At 43.2% G+C, this 14,095-nt stretch overlaps 1 protein-coding gene across 3 annotated transcripts in view; it reads right to left on the bottom strand.

Annotated features, from left to right (window-relative positions):
* Positions 1-590, bottom strand: part of LOC117363831 (NACHT, LRR and PYD domains-containing protein 3-like) — an 85,068-nt gene extending 84,478 nt beyond the window's left edge. For all 3 annotated transcript variants that reach the window (XM_033952280.1, XM_033952372.1, XM_033952458.1), the window contains exon 1: positions 557-590. The gene's annotated coding sequence lies outside the window, so the exon portion shown is untranslated. The remainder of the gene's footprint in view (positions 1-556) is intronic.
* Between the last annotated feature and the right edge of the window lie 13,505 nt (positions 591-14,095).

Below are 14,095 nucleotides of genomic sequence, written 5' to 3'. Positions count from 1 at the left end.
ACCGCTAACGCAGTTTTGTAAAAGGGGGGATAGTTTTGGTTGTTCTGTGTACTTCCACCTAATATATGTTGCTGTGGGTGAGGTCATTTTAAGGCAATAAAAAAAAAAAAAAAAAAGATTAGAATAAACACCATGAATTTACTAAGTAGTGCATTTAAAACAAATAGGAGAAATAAAATTTCACTCAACATATAGGCCCCCTATATGGTAGAGAATGCCTCTCAGCAAACGCCCACTCAATCAATCCCTACAGGAATCGGAGAATTTAACGCATTGGCCCTTGCTAACAGGCTTAGTAAAAGAGAGGGGTAATTAAGGTGAAGAACTTGTTGCAAGAGGATGTGGTAACAGAAGTTTAAATAAAATTTGAAGAAATCCCTGGAAGAAAACTCCATAAATCCTTCTGGCCAGCTAGTGTACTGATAGTATAACTCCACCACTGTTCTCCCGCCTTCTCCCATGACATTTCTCTCATACAGATTCTACAGTACATTTTGTTTCTTGCTTCTGCTGATGCTGTCCCTGTTCTGTGGTACCATATCCTATGGCAACTTACCTACAGTTAGAAAAGGTCCTGCAGCGATGCTCCTTTCCAGCCAAATATAAATGAAATATGTTTACATAAGTCTGAATGACAAAATGGAGAAGTGTTGACTGTTAACTTTGGCTCTGATTCGGGTTTCTGTGTGAAGTGAAATCCGGAAGAGTGAAATGTCTTTATTATTAGACCTTTGCTCATTAGCCTGGCATGGACTTTGGGTACTCTTCGCTTTTAGCCAGCACTGATGCAGTCCCACAATAAAGTTAACTTTGACACACACACCCCATCCTCCTCCAGGGGATTTGGTGAGATGAAGGATTATTCTGCTGGAGCAAACTATTTGGGGAAATATTTATATAATTTTCTATACTATTCTCCTAGGGGAGGTCAGAATGGTTTACATGAATTTATTCAGGTACTCAAGCATTTTCCCTGTCTGTCATGGTGGGCTCACAATCTATCTAATGTACATGGGCCAATGGGGGAATTTAACTGACTTGCCCAGGGTCACAGGGTGCAGCATGGGTTTAAATCCACAACCTCAGAGTGCCGAGGCTGTAGCTTTAATCACTGCACCACACTCTCCTCCCTGAAATAAACTGCAGGGAGGCAGGATCTGCATATTGCAAACATCCACCTCTGGAAGAGGAAGCACATATCACTATTAATCATGAATTGTGAAGCCATAAAACTACTCTTTGGACTTTTGACATGGTGTTGTGGTATTGTGTTCCAAGACTGCATTGATGTCTGTTCAAAAAGTTACAGGACAGTTTGAATTGCATGCCAACGGCGCTAGGTGGCATTGAGTAGCATGAAACCTCCTGAGTAACCTCCTTTTTTCCATTTGTTCATATCTGTTTTCATCTCAGAGCTATAGCAGTTTTTGTGAAAGTGTGTTTTTATGATTGGCTATTTTTCATCATGTGTGACCTCAATGAGCAGGTCTACAGTGTGAAGTTCTGTTCTAAATTAGGTACGACCATTACAGAAACTTATGAAATGTTGAAGGTGGCTTATGGGGAACATATCCTGAGTCGTGAAAGGTGTTTTGAATGGTATTCACACTTCAAAAGTGGTTGTGAATCAGTGGAAGACGATTCTCAAACTGAAAGTCCATCAATGTCAACTGATGAAGAATTTCTGCCACAAGGACAAACTGGGGGATGCAGTAAAGTCAGCGATCATCGCTAAACCTGTTTTCACAGCTTTAGCGATGATCGCTGTTACCGACACAATGCACAAAATAGACCACCGCGTGTTTTCTTTCTCAGTCACCCATTTTCCATGTGTTACACACGCAAAATATCTGTCCCATTAAAAAAAATGTAAAAAAGTCCTTCACCGCTGCAGTCGGCCCCCCTGAGCCACTGGCACCCCCAAATGCAAAAAAATGGCAGGAGGGATGCCCATTCCTTCCTGCCACCAGAAGTCCTCCACCATCCCCCGTCACCCCAAAAAATGGCAGGAGGGATGCCCACTAATTCCTGCCACCTGATGCCCCCACCCCCACCCCACCTCACCTCAAACCTCCTCCCAAATCTACGACTTATCTTCTTAAAACGTTGGACGCAGGAAACCCCCATAAAGGCTCCTGCTTCGGCCACCAGCCCCAAATGAGTCCCAGGGTTGCCAGATAGCAAAAAATTTTCCAGCCAAACTCATGTCTATAATGGTGTACTAAAGACCAAATCACACTATCTGAATCACAGCTCTAAAGACTTTTTTATAATATTAAAATAATAAAGTTGTGCTTGTAAAGTGCTCAGACCCTATAACCATCTGTTTAGTGGTAACACCAAACTGTGGTTATTGTTGGGACCATCATCGCCTTTACAGTCCCAAAACCACCCGCTCAATACAATCGATAATAAGTACTATAAGTTTACCTATCTCAAGTAGCAGGTGGTTGATGGAAAATGTTATTAATAATCACAGGTGAAAATAAAGAGCCATTGCTTAAACGTGCTGTAGTGGGAAACTGATAGCCATATTAAAATCGCGTATAAAAAACCAAAACACAAATAAAAAACACAAAAAAAACCAAGCACTTAACGTAAAAGTTCATCCCAAAATTAAAAGCTCTTCAAACTTATGGACATAACGAGTCCAAAACAGCATCAGATTTATGTGGGTAAAGGTGAGCTGGTTGATGTAGTGTATCTACCGTAGATTTCCAGAAAGCTTTTGACAGAGTTCCTCATGAGAGGCTCCCCTGAGAAAATTAAGGAGTCAGGGGATAGGAGGCAATGTTCAACTGTGGATTAAGAATTGGTTATTAGACAGAAAATAGAGGGTAGGATTAAATTGCCATTTTTCTCAGTGGAGGAGGGTAAATAGTGGAGTACTGCAGAGATCTGTTCTGGAACGGTGCTATTGAACCTTTTTATAAATGATTTGGAAATTGGAACGACGCATGAGGTGATTAAGGGGTCCTTTTATCAAGGCCCGGTAGGGGTTTAACGCACGGAATACCACACGTTAAACCGCCTAGGGCACTAGTCGCTAACGCCTCCATTGACCAGGCGTTAGTTTTTTTGCTTGCCGCAGGGATTAGCGCGTGATGAAATGTCCGACGCGCTAACCCTGCTAGCGTGGCTTGATAAAAGGACCCCTAAATTTGCAGAGCACACTAAACTGCTCAAAGTTGTTAAAACACATGTGGACTGTGACAAACTGCAGGAAGATCTTAGGAAATTGGAAGACTGGGCGTCCAAATGGCAGATGAAATTTAATGGGGACAAATGCAAAGCGATGCACATTGGGAGGAATAATCCAAATCATAGTTACCGGATACTAGGGTCCACCTGGGTTTCAGTGCTCAAGAAAAAGATCTAAGTGTCATCGTAGATAATACACTGAAACCTTATGTCTAATGTGCGGCAGCAGCCAAGAAAGCAAACAAGATGCTAGGAATTATTAGAAAAGGGATGGTAAATAAGACTAGGAATGTTCTATTGCCTCTGATTCGCTCAATGGTGCGACCTCAACTTGAGTATTGCATTCAGTTCTGTTCTCTTTATCTCAAAAAAGATATAGCGGCACTAGAAAAGGTTCAAAGAAGAGCGACCAAGATAATAAAGGGGATGGAACTCCTCTCGTATGAGGAAAGACTAGAGAGATTAGGGCCCTTCAACTTGGAAAAGAGACAGCTTAGGGGAGATATTATTGAAGTCTACAAAATCCTGAATGGTGTAGAACAGGTACAAAGCTTTTTTTACTGCATCAAGATTTACAAAGACCAGGGGACACTGAGTAATACTTTAAAAAAACAATAGGAGGAAATATTTTTCCACTTAGAGAATAGTTAAGTTCTGTAACGCGTTGCCAGAGGATGTGGTAAGAATGATTAATGTAGCCAATTTTTAAAAAATATTTGGACAATTTCCCAGAGGAAAAGTCCATAGTCTGCTGTTGAGACAGACATGGGGAAGCCGCTGCTTGCCTTGGATTGGTGGCATGGAATGCAGCTACTATTTCGGTTTTTGCCAGGTACTTGTGACTTGGATTGGCCTCCGTGAAGACAGGATACTGGGCTGGATGGACCATTGGTCTGACCCAGTAAGGTTATTCTTATGTTCTTACTGCTACTGATTATTGCTATAGTCGGTGCTAACAGAAAACCATGTTCTTTTCACACACACCATCTGCTCCCTCTATCCCCCCTCCCCCCTCTGGTGGTCTGACATCTCTCTCCTCTCCTTCCCACAGTCTGGTATCTCTCTCTCCTCCTTCTCTTCCCTCCTCCTCTTTTATGGCCTCACATCTCCCTGTCCTTCTCTTCCCCCCCTCACCTACCTTTCTCTCCTGCTTCCCTTCCATGGTTTGACATCTCTCTCTCCTTCCCATGGTTTGACATCTCTCTCTCCTTCCCTCTCCCTCCAGTAGTCTGACATTTCTCCTATTCCCTTTCTCCTTTCTTGTGGACTGATATCTCCCCTTCTCTCCTTCCCTCCTCCTCCTCCCTACTACAGTCTGGCATCTCTGTCCTCCCCTTCTCTCCCCTGGAAGATTGGCATCTCTTTCTTGTTTTTCTTCTCCATACAAGCAGTCCAGCATATCTCTAATGATTCACCAGCGACCCCACTGCATTCTACTCCTCCATGGGATCCAATAAAACAGCTACTCTTGCATTCTTCAGGCTTCTGGCAGCATGAAGTAAGCACGCTTTCTTTGGCAGCCTGGAATTTTTCCCTCTGCTACTGCTTCACTCCTAAGTGGGGACAGGAAGCAGTAGCAGAAGGAAAGCTTCCAAGCAGCGGAAGGCAGCATGTTTAGTTTTGCTGCCAGCGGCCCAAAGAGTGAAACAGCAGCTGTAGCAATGGATTCCACCATCCCGAGACCCACCATCTCTCCTTTTCTCAATTACTCTTTCATCCAACATCTCTCTCCATCCTTCCCCACCACCCCAGGGTCCACCGTCTCTCCCTTTCTCTTCCCAACTACCCTCCTATTCAGTTACTCTATACCCCCTCCATCCATACCACCCGCTTTCTTTTCCTTCCCTCTATCCCATTGTTCACCATCTCTAACCTTCTCCTCTGTTTCCAGGCCCATTATTTCTTCTCCCTTCCCCTCAGTCCGGAATATCACCCTCTGTTTGACCACCCTCCCCTATGAACTTCAAGGGCCTTTACAGCAAACAGGGCAGTTGTCTTCAGCTCTGCAACTTTAGGAGGCCCCCCTCCTGAACGCCATCATGCTTCCCCTTGCTTCCTCCCTTGTCCAGCGTCCCCCTGGCCTTCTTGGTCTAATTTTAGATGTCATTGCCTTTTGCAGAGAATCGCTGACATTGGAGCATTTCTCAGAGGCAGGCCACAGCCTCTCCGCTGCACTTTTCCTCTGCTGTGGTCCATCCCATGCCAAAAGGTTTCCTCTTACTTCCTCCTGCCCTCTGCCGTGCTCACAGCATGCTGCTCATGCTTGCCATATGCTACAGCGCTTGCTGTTCTGCTCTGGTCTCATTTTCATTGGTTCAGCTGGGGCATATTGTACCAATCACAAATGATCTCAGAGTCCCTAAAGTCATTTGTAATTGGCCCGTTGTGCTGCAGCAGAACCAATAAAAAAAGATTAGGAAGTTTGCCAACAAACCCATTTCCCGCCCAAAATAGCCCAATTACAGAAAAAAATAGCCCCCAAACCCGCCATCCACCCAAACCCTTTATTTCCTCCCGGCAGGCTTAAAAACTAGCCCAACTGGGTGGGAAAACCGCCCAGCTGGCAACATTGCAAATGACGCACCTTCCCCTCCCCAGTGCATTATGTGATGCACAGCAAGGGGCTAAAGACCCTGATTGGTTCAGTCGCCTAAGGCCCCTCCCAAGGGGTGGGGCCTTAGATGTCTGAGCCAATCAGGTCTTAGGCTCCTCCCTCAGTATCCTGGATACAGTGTCCTGGATACCTTTTGGGAGGGGCCTTAGGAGACTGAACCAATCAGGGCCTCTGGCCCCTCCCCGTGCATCACATGATGCACCTGGAAGAGGGGAAGGTGTGTCATTTGGGACTGGCAGCCGAAGTAGGAGCCTCTATGCAGGCTTCCCGCTTCCAACATTTTAAAAAGATACGTCAGAGGTTCAGGGGGAGGTTCGGTGTGGGGTGGGTCATCTGGTAGTATGAGGGAGTGGCATCCCTCCTTCCATTTTTTGGGGGTGGAGGGGACAGCAGGGGACCTCCGGTGGCAGGAGGGAGTGGGTATCCCTCCTGCTGCATCGCTGCCATGGAGGGAGGGGGAGTCGCATTGGCATAAGGGAGTGGGCATCCTTCCTGCTATTTTTGCTGCCACTGTGGGTGTTGTGGTGCCCTAACAGTAGTGAGGAGGCTGCTTCCCCTGTCACTGCTGTTAGGGCTTGGTGTATGTGTCAGTCGTTCACTGAGCGCTTGATCGGTCGCGTTTGCATGCAAATGAATTGCACATTTTTTATCATTGAATTCAATTGCCCATGATCCATTGCCTAACCACTCCTACTTTTAGGTAGGTGCCTTAGACCACTGGTTCCCAACCCTGTCCTGGAGGACCACCAGCCAGTCAGGTTTTCAGGATAGCCTTAATGAATATGCATGAGAAAGATTTGCATACAATGGAATGACAGGTATGCAAATCTGTTCCATGCATATTCATTAAGGCTATCCTGAAAATCTGACTGGCTGGTGGCCCTCCAGGACAGGGTTGGGAACCACTGCTTTAGACTAGGTGCCTTTCGATTAAGTCCAATTATGAAGGGTTAAGTGTCAATTATTGGCGCCAATTAAGTCTATTAATCAATTAAGTTAGGCATCTACATTGGCTAGGCGGTCGATGTAGGCAACTAACTTTAGGCAGACCATATAGAATTTGCCAGGAAGTTTAGAATATATTTTGAAGAAAATTGCGAGAAATGGACTCAACTGATCACCAGGCAGGGTTTGATCAGTTCACACATCATGACAGTTGAAGAACCAGGAAGTGACATCGTTTAGGTGAGGTGGCCAGTGCGAGTATAAGCTTATTGCAAATTTATTTGGTCAAGTATTGACAAAGTTATGCAGAAAACAAGCTTTGCATAGGTTGTTGTTTTGTTTTGTTTTTTTCATGAAACACAGTGTATATTTCCATTTTGTTTATTTCATATGGATTTTTAGAACAAGACTTGGAGGTGTCTTGTTTTGTTAACGAGGAGTGCAGGAGTAGCCTAACAGAGCAGTGGGCTGAAAACCTGGGGAACTGTGTTTGATTTCCACTGCAGCTCCATGTGAACTTTGGCAAGTCACTTTAATCCTCCATTGCCCTAGGGGCCTCCATAATGTAAACCGATTTAATTGTACCCATAAAAAAGCCGTGTATCAAATCCATTACCCTTTATTGTGGATGTTAAGTTGTAAGCTTCCTTGATTGGAACTTATCTACATTTTTATGCTTAAATACAATTGTGTAAATACCTTCTCCTTTGCATACAGATTTTTGATCATTTCACATACATTTATGCCACATCCTGCTTTAGGTCTGTTTTTCCCTTTCTCCTGAAAATAATGAGCTTTAATATTTCTGCATCTTCATTCCAGCAGCTTTGAGGTCTAGAGTTTTCTGGAGAACACAACAGAGCACTCACTTATTTCCTTAGATCAGGGGATCTTAACCTAAGATCCATGGATGGGTTTCAGGGGATCTTCGAGGGACAGATAAAAATTAACATTTATATTCACTATACAGCCCAATACTGTTGATTTTTCTCACAGATAACGAGAGAGTAGGTGTACTAGTAGTGATGGTAGTAGGAAGCTTAGAAGTAGTAGATCTGTTTTAATTTGCACAAGAGGATTGTATTTCATAATTATAATGAGTGGTCATTACTTTTTTGCATAAAAAAGGAGTGGGACGCATTGCCTTGGTGAAAATGGTCATATTTCCCAAATTGCTCTACCTTCTTCAGGTCTTGCCGGTATGGATTACCAGAAACGATGAGTCTGTATTTCGCTCTACTTTGCGTCACTTCTCAAATCGGTTATGCCAGATCCAAAGATCATGGAGGTTTGGGCCATCCGGATCTCCATCTGTATAATGTGGCGGCATTCATGCGGTGGAATTATGAGATCCTAAAAGACTGTGGCAAATTCTCCCCTGGCAACCTGTTGACTGACTGCTGCCACCCAGTGAGCAGTCGGGCTTTTCTACATACTCGTTCTCTTTTGCGGACGGGCGCAGATCTTACCCTGGCTTCTTTGCTATTTCCTCTTCAACGAGCTTGGAGATGGTGTAGTCAATAGGGAAAAATCCCGTATGCTTCTCCATATCTCCCTTGTGTGGATAATCTCGATAGCCCTCCGGGGATAGGCCACACTTCTTTTCTTTTCTGGGAGGCAGCGGGAGCTTCCACTTTGGGTGATGTTTTCAGTTCAATCATCTTTATTTAGAGTTTTCAGTATACAATACAAGAAGTTATTGATCATAATCAACAGATACAAGCAACTCATTCTATAAGATGCAAACAACAACATAATACAACAAAGGTAGGAAAACTCCTACAACCAAACTAACTAACAGACAGACGTTTGTAAAATAAAAATACAATATCACAAGACTCAAGTCACATCACTTCCATTTGGGTGACGTTTTGCAGGTAGGGGGTGGTTTGTTCTCCTCGTTCGCTCAGCTCCAGACAGCTTAGGGGTCTCCCATCTAGCCATTTTCTTGCTTATTGTCAACTCCATCACTATTACCAGTCTCTGAGGGATTTGCATGGGGATGCATGGGCTATGGGACAATTGGATAGTGCGTTGGAGCAGGTACAGCCTTCTCAGAATGCACTTTCCTACCGGTATAAACTTTGTAGGGATTACAGGGGGATTTCACATTTGCAGGATCTGGCGGGCACAGGAATTCAATCAGGAGGTTTCTCCTCAAGATCTGGCTGCTTTTTTTCACAACATTTATACGATGGTAAAAACGTATTCTCCATAGAGCTTAACTTATTAAATCTAGGGGACCTCGGATGGGTCTTTGGCAGGATGCGCTGTGTCTCAAATGTGATACTTCTCCGGGTACTTTGCTCCATACCTTTTTCACTTGTGATAAGCCAATATTTTTGGGCTGCTGGAACAAACAATTGGGCACCCGCTGACCTCAAACTCTGAAGCTCTGCTGTTGGGGGACTTACAAACTTTGGTGGATCAGCCTCTCCCCTCTGCAGCGCAAAGGTTCATCTATACAGCTATTCTTCTTGGGAAGAAAACTGTGCTGCTGACATGGGTATCTCCCATCCCACCGCAGCTGGGCTGTTGGCTGATGAGAAAGAGAGATTACACTCAGTTTGATCTCCAACATTATCAGCATCGCCTTTCTACAGAATGGACTCAATATTGTGCTCTCTGGACTCGTTTTTTATCTCTCTGCCCCCTTTGAGAGTTCTCTCTTAGTCTGCTGAGTATTGTTTATGCGTTTCTTCTTGGTGGTACTGATATATTTCTTCCTCTCTTTATTGGTCTATATATATATATATATATATATATAAGTACTCCCCCAATATTCACAGGGGTTCCGTTCCAGGAACCCCCGCGAATGTCAAAAAACCGCGAATACGTTTTTTAGCAGGGGAGACAGGAGAGGGCAGCCGGAGTGCCGGTGAGTGAAGAAAATCACTCGCGGTATGCTCCAACCGCCTCTTCCTGTACTAAAGGCGGGCCTCACCAATCAGGAGCTGCTTTGACACGCAGCTCCTGATTGGTGAGGCCCAACTTTAGTACAGGAAGAGGTAGTCAAAGCATACTGCGAGTGATTTCCTTCACTCGCCGGTGCTCTGGCCACCCTCTCCTGCCTCTCCGGCTGCCCTCTCCTGCCCGGTCATTCGCAGTCAGAAAATACCGCGAATGACCAGGACCGCAAATCGCAGACCATGAATTCACAGGGGAGCACTGTATATTTTCTCTCTCTCTCTCTGCTTCAACATCATGGGTCTGTTGGTTCCTGCTAGACATGTGAGGCCCTATTTGGATGCTGGGGTACCTGCTAGTTTCCTTGCTTTCTGGGTGGATTGGGTGACTATGTGATTGGTTGTATGTAATTATGAAGGACGGTGTGTCTGTGGTTTGGATGTTGGATGACTGTTGGTCTAGGGCAGGGGTGTCAAAGTCCCTCCTCGAGGGCCGGAATCCAGTCGGGTTTTCAGGATTTCCCCAATGAATATGCATTGAAAGCAGTGCATGCAAATAGATCTCATGCAGATTCATTGGGGAAATCCTGAAAACCCGACTGGATTCTGGCCCTCGAGGACCGACTTTGACACCTGTGGTCTAGGGTATATATAGGAGAGGAGAGCTTTCGGGGGTTGGAGGGGTTCTTTCTTTCTTTATGAAAATCAGAAAATTGCTTTGTTGCTATGTTTCTTATGGTGATGCATTTCTTCCATCTTCCACATAGTTTATTCTGCTGTGCCTTGTTGTTTCTTATCTTCTTGCGTTAGCAACTAATAAACATGATTTAAAAAAAAAAAAAAAGGAGTGGTTTTTTTAAGACTGTTCAAAGTTTAATAATACACCTGCTCTGGCCGCGCTGCTCTCTGTACTAATTCATATATGTATGAGACAATCAAATCTCGATAAATAAAGTGCACTATATTCATTGCAAAGATGTGTTTATGTGAATATTTCTGGGGAAGGGGGTCCATAGCTTTTATCAGATTCTTAAAGGGGCCCGTGACTCAAAAAAGTTAAGAATCACTGCCTTAGATGGTGGCCTGTAGTGTTCCAGCCCTGTTCTGAAACTGGTTTTTATACAGTCAGTTTTTCATCTCTCTCCATGTATGAATCAATTATCTATATTATTTCCTTTTTCACATTAAGTTGCCTACATCCTCTGAAGTCATTCTCAGTTTTTGAATCGATCACTCCCCACACTCCCTCATATGCACTTCACCTCTAGATGGTGACATTGCAACGTGATATAAAACAATTCTGCAGTGATTGGCCATTTTCATATGGAGAAATAGGTCTTCAAATAATTAGGGGTGAGCCCCTACCCCTTGGTGTTTCCAGCTCAGTTTTGGAACCAGAGCTAGGATTTTGACAACATGGCTCCACAACCCCCACAGGCCACCCCTGTTAATATAAGAAGAAATGGAAAGGGCAGTAAATACTTGACATGGCCTCCCAGGGGAAGAAGCAGAAGCAAAAGAGCAACAGAATTAAAAAGAGCCTTGGATCAGCACACAGGATCCTTAAGTGTAAGGAAGGGAAGGGAAAGCCAGAGATGGGCTAAAGTTTATGGCTGGTCTGATCACACACACACAGCTTATATTTGCATTCAGTACAGTCAAACCTTGGATAGCGAGTAACATGGTTTATGAGTGTTTTGCAAGACAAGCAAAACATTTTCTTAAATTTTAACTCGATAAACGAGCATTGTCTTGCAGTACGAGCATATATATGTGCATCACGTCAAATACGCACAATATATATGCGTCGCATCACTGTTCACGGCTGAACGTAATAAAAGCATCACGCCCAATTCACCCGCAGTGTAGTGACTGTTCGAAACGACTGAGATCTTGCAATACAAGTACATATAGTACTGTATTTTCTATTAAAGTTTTGGGGATGTGGAACGAATTGTCCGAGTTTCCATTATTTCCTATGGGGAAATTCGCTTTGATATATGAGTGCTTTGGGATTACAAGCATGCTTCTGGAACAAATTATGCTCGCAAACCAAGATACCACTGTACAGTACTTGCAGTATACTGCCACCTTGTGGCCTATTTCTGTTACACTGGCATTTTATGACCTGTGTTGCACAGATTAACTTGGGAATCTGCAGGGGCCATACAATCTGTGATCACCTACATCGCATGTGATGCATTCAGGGCCGGTGAAAAGGTATTAGGCACCAGGGGCAAACCATCAGCCCTGTGCCCCCTCTCAGCTTGTATACTTCTAACAACCTAGCATCAACCCCCCAAGATTTTGATAATTAAACTTAAGAATCATGAATCATCCCAGCACCATCACTCCAGAACAATCATACATTTGAGGGCCATAAGAGAGGCAGATGATCTGCGATGACTCAAGTGTAGAACAAAGAACAGACCAAATAAGTATATGGTGCAAAAAGAAATTTGCCCCCTCTTCTATAGAGCCGCGCTGAATGGTCTGCGCTGCTCCCGACGCTCATAGGAACTCTCTGAGCATCGGAAGCAGCGCAGCTCCCCGCACTAGAAAACTGCTAGTACAGTTTAATAGAAGAGGCTCTTAATGTCAAATATGACATAAAATTTCTTTATGCTCCATGTACACATTTGGACATCATACCTTTAAATATTAAACTGGGTTTCCAAAAGCCATTTACAAGGGCAAATGGTCTACGTATTTTGTGTATGTGATTTTGTAACCCGCTTAGGATCCTACCCATTCTGGATTATTGTAACATCATTTATCTGGGATCTTCCCAAAAGATTTTAAGAAGACTGAGAATAATTCAGAATACTGTGGTTCGATTGATATTTGGTCTGAAGAAGAACGACCACATTAGTTCATATTATCGATTATTGTATTGGCTAATGTTGGAAGCAAGAATATTATTTAAATTTTCCTGTATTTGTTTTAAGCTGATTTCAGGAGAGTCTCCAATTTATTTGTCCCCTCACTTTGAATTTTATAGACCATCAAGGATTACAAGAAGTTCCAGCTTATTTACCTATCCTAAGCCAAATGGTGTCAGATATAAGACCTTTTTTGAAAGGACCTTAGCATTTCAGGCAGGCAAACTACAATGTTGGCTCAGTGAATGTCTTCATCAAGCCATGTTGTACTGCTCTTTTCAAAAATTAGTAAAGTCTGCTTTGTTCGATAAATTTATCACTTAATTAGGTCTTTTTAAGATTGTAATTACTGTTTTAACCTTTCATTCTGGTTTTATCCTATGATATGTATGTACCTCGCTGATTGTTCAGTCTCTTATGGTGTAAACCACCTAGAACTCTTGGGTAATGGCGGTATAAAAGAATAAATTTATTATTAGTATTATTATTATTTAAGCGGGCTAGAAGTTTTTTTTTTTAAATAAAATAAATAAATATTTGAAAATGGATCTAGTTTTGATCTTGGATTATATATACTGTGAAGACTACTTTGTCACTTTGGTTTGGTGATTCTGTTTGAAAACTGCCCAGTCATCCTGCAACTAAAAGTACAGAGCTGAGGCTTATGCCAGACCATATCTTGGCACTGGCATTGAATCTACATTACATTGATGTCTTCTATCCCGCCAATACCTTTCAGTTCTAGGCGGTTTACAACAACAAATTAGCCTGGGCATTCCCAGGGAGATTACCAGGTTGATTGCTATAGCATGCGTCGGGATCTGGGGAGGGTCAATACAGTTTGGTTAGATCATTTGACAAATTTCTTGAATAGTATTGTTTTCATTTCTTTTCTGAATGTTTTGTAGTTGGGTGTCGTGGTCAGCAGATTTGCGAGGTGGCGGTCTATTTTTACTGCTCTGGTGGCTAGTAGACTGTCATATATTTTTTTGCTTTGCATGCCTTTGATTGGGGGGTGGGTAAAGTGTGCTTGAGTTCTCCTTGGTCTGGATGTGGTTTTTCTGATTAGGCAGTTGTTCAGATAGCTTGGTCCATTTCCATTTAGGGCTTTGAATAGGGTGCAGTAGAATGTTTGTGTTGTATGCGTGCTTGTACTGGGAGCCAGTGTGAGTCTTGGAAAGCTGAGGTTGTATTTTTTTCAGCAAGTATATTAGTCTTAGGGTTGTATTTTGGGCTGTTTGTAATTGTTTTAGCATATTGGCGGAACATGACAGGTAAAGTATGTTACATTAGTCCAGGAGACCTAGAATTAGCGCTTGTACTATGAATTTGAATTGTTTGTTGTTGAAGTATTTTCAGACTTGTCTTAAGTTGCGCAGGGTTGCGAATGCCTTCTGAACCGTTTTGCTGATTTGAAGTTGCATGGTGCAGCCTTTGTCTATCATTCCCAGCAGTTTTAGGTTGGGTTGTAACTGATATGTGATGGAGTGTATTTCTATGTTTGTTATGGTTGGGGTTTTGTTTCTTTCTAGAAGTAAGAATTTGGT

This window comes from Geotrypetes seraphini, chromosome 1 (genome assembly GCF_902459505.1).
Source record: "Geotrypetes seraphini chromosome 1, aGeoSer1.1, whole genome shotgun sequence".
Taxonomy (NCBI): Eukaryota; Metazoa; Chordata; class Amphibia; order Gymnophiona; family Dermophiidae; genus Geotrypetes; species Geotrypetes seraphini.
This window is presented reverse-complemented; position numbering and strand designations above follow the sequence as displayed.